We start from the raw sequence: 3562 nt of genomic DNA on the forward strand, positions 1-3562 counted from the left end.
CAACATTTTTTGAAGGAAAATGATATATAGCCATGATCAGTATCACTTATCATATATTCCACAGTTATGATTGTAATTATAAACAAGCTAACTTACACAGAATCATAGATCCATGTGATGCTTTGCAACCTTATTGTTGTACCTTATCATCCCTTTAGCCTCTCGGTATGCAAGAAATCGGACACCTAAGTTAAAAAATGGTTCAGGCATAGGCGAACCTGGTTTCAACAACACCTTGAGACCACCGAGTTTATACACACTCTTATAGGGCAAATCACTTCTTACCCAAACCATACTGCAAATCAATATATAAGGACAATGCATAAGAAATCATAATAAATTGCAATACTATTAGTGGCAAACGAAAGTGATGAAGTACTGAGCTTACTCCAATTCTGCAGGATCCTTGATTATCAAAATATAATCACAAAAAATCTCAGCTAACTCATCTCTCTTCAAGGGCCAGTCCTTTGCTTATCTGAGTCTATCTCTGTATTGATTTTCTTTAGTTTAAGTGCATTTTCATGGTTGTTTGTGGATTTCCTCTTTTGTTTGATCTGCTGAAACTCGTTAGGTTCTATTATTTCTACAAAGTCACTCGGACTTCCGATGTTTTCATCCTTATTGCGTAGTAATGGTTTACCTAACCGTTCATTAAATATAGTTGATAGTAATGTAGGTGCCATTTTAGTCCTAAATTTTACCATACTCTCCTGTACATTAGTAGTAACACAGTTTATTCAGAAAATATGCTAGTAAAAAATATTCACTAATTACTTGTGTTAAAGTTATACATAAAGTACCTGATCCACGATAGCGCACAGATGATCCCCAGTCCAATACTTTATAAAGGCAACAATGAATAACCCACATGAGACACTACAGAATCATTATTATATAGAAAAAGTAAGATATATACATATGAGATTGTAGAATTGGTATTTTAAATCAGTGTGCAATATTATACATACCCATCAAACTGTATTCTGTCAACCATCACCTCCATAACATCCTAGGTGTCAACATTGACATCCGGCCAAGCGTGATCTTTAAGGACAATGCATTGCAATGTGTATTCCATCTGCATCTGCAATCCCTTCAACTGTTTGTACATGTACTGGTTAATTAGTATGTGCAGTTTGCAAAAAAAAAATAGAAATATCTGAGATGGCAAAAACTCACAGTATTTTCGAGGTCTCTGCGCCCAAACAATGTTCCATAAGAATCTAACACATGTATCTTACGCCTTCGCGCATTCACTGCAGCAAGATACCAGTGTGTATCTTTTATATTTATTGGTAAGAACAACTATCAAGTATTAAAAATGTAATGTCAGTCAAGGAACGTATATTGGATAATTGAAGTATATATCGTAATGTTGAAAATAGTAGTTACCATATCGTGTTGCATGTACGATAATACCCTTTCAGCCAACTGTGGAACCTGTGAATGCCCACAGGAGGGATAGTGATCCTCCATGTCCTCCATGTTCCATTTTTCTTCACCATCCCCCTTCATTAACACAGTCATACTTGTATTTTCTAGGTAGCACGTACCACCTGGCCTATTTATCATATTATCTTGAGTCCGCAATAGGTGGATATACGCATTTATGACCTACAAAAAATCAACCATGAATAATTTCTCAATATAAAAAAAAATTGTTCTGTACTCGAACTTCTGGCATGGGTTCCTCCTTTCCCTACCCACTTATGTGCATCAATCATCAGAGAGAATACTCAGTAGTCATATCGCTCAGCAACAGTGAAGAAAGTGACGGTGGCAGGATGGAACACACCCCTCCTGCCCTCCCTCCCACCCGCCTGGACGCCATAGTCGCCTCCACCAGCCCCACGCCGGCCCTCACTCCGAGCCTGGCGGCCACCTCTCCCCCCTCTCTACCGGCGTCTAGGCCTTCCCCTGTGACTGCTTCTGGACGTAGCAGGGCCCAGCGTTGGGGTCGTGATACCCCTCCTACCGGGAAGTCTGGCGGCGGAGCCCCGTCCCTGTCCTTCAAGGACGCCCTCCTGGCGGCGATCCCAGCTGTTCCGGAGTGTTCGGCCTCGATCCTGCCAGTGAGCCCGCTGCGCTGCACCCCCCTTGAATCCTCCTGTGCTCGGTTGATTCTCGGCCGTCACCCCCCAAGCGTGGACCAGACGCTGAAGGTTGGCAGGAGGCAGAAAGTCGTCGTTCCCGTAAGGCTCATCTACGTGAGGAAAGGGGGCTTCGTTGCCGTGTTCCTGTGGACCTCCACGACCTGTGCTTCAACTGCTTCTCGCCGGACCATCGAGCGTCCGCCTGCAACAACTGGACTCGCTGCTTCAAGTGCCGACGGTTGGGTCATCGGGCAGTGCGGTGCCCCATCTTCGGCATGGCGGCTCGTCCTGCGCCTGCATCTCGTCATCCGACGTCTAAACATTCTTCCACGGTTGTCTGGCGTCGTAAGGATACCGGCTCTACCGTGGCCGGCGGGAGTGACGGGATCGGTGGCGGCGCCGCTCTTCCTCCTCCTGCTGAATCTGGTGGCCGGCGACGTCGACGACGGGTCAGGCGGTGGCGCTCTTCTGCGCAGGGTGAAGGCGATCCTCCCCCACCTGCAGGCGCTGGTCATCCCCCTGCGGTGGTTCCTGCCGACGGTGTTCAGGGGGTTGCCGGCGCTGGTGCCGTCCCTCGGCCTAGGCGGGTTATCGATCATTCAGAGAGAATGGATAGAGCTGAGGAGGAGCTTTGTTTTGCCCTTTCAGTGTTGATGGTCAGTGATCATGCTGCTATCTCGGTTGATGGTCTGGTGGCTGAGCTTGCTTACCGCTATGATCTCCTGGGTGGCTCGATTGTGCTTCATCATCTGCGGCCTAATGAACTCCTGTTGGTTTTCTCATCTGAAGAAGATGCTGTTCGCGTCTACAATGAGGGGCGGCCTATCCACCTGCCGCTGATCGCCCTGCATTGCCGGCGTTGGTCAAGGCTCAAGGATGCTACCGGTGTCTCCCTGCCCCAGCTCGTCGATATTGAAATACGCGGCGTCCCAGCCCATGTGTGGGAGATGGAGACGGCGGAACATCTCCTGGATGAGTGGTGTTGGATCCGTGGTTTGCACCCCGACACGATTGATCGCCGGGATTACTCATCGTTCCAGCTTTCTGCATGGTGCTTGCAACCTGAGAAGATTCCGACCGCCATGGAGCTCGTCGTTGTGGAACCACCTGCTCCGTTGGTTGAGGACGACCCTCCTCTGAAGCGTGCTCTATCCTATGACATTAAGATTACAGTGGCGCCGGATGCTAGGCGTGTGGCAGGTGTGGGAGCACCGCTGGCTCCGCCTCCGGCCGGACATGGTGCTGGTCGACGCCGGCGACGGGATTCTTGTTCCCCGGGGTCATCTCCGCGAAGCTCGGGGGACGGATCCCCTTCCCGAGGCGCCGCACCTCGTCCTCTGCGACACGCAGGTCCGGGGAGCGATGGCTGCGGCACGGGTGTCCAGGAGGCGTCCTGCGGCGCTGCGCCTCATCTCCTGCAACACGTGGGCCCTGAGTGTGATGAATATGGCACAGGAGTCCAGGAG

This window comes from Setaria viridis, chromosome 4, assembly GCF_005286985.2.
Source record: "Setaria viridis chromosome 4, Setaria_viridis_v4.0, whole genome shotgun sequence".
Classification (NCBI taxonomy): Eukaryota; Viridiplantae; Streptophyta; class Magnoliopsida; order Poales; family Poaceae; genus Setaria; species Setaria viridis.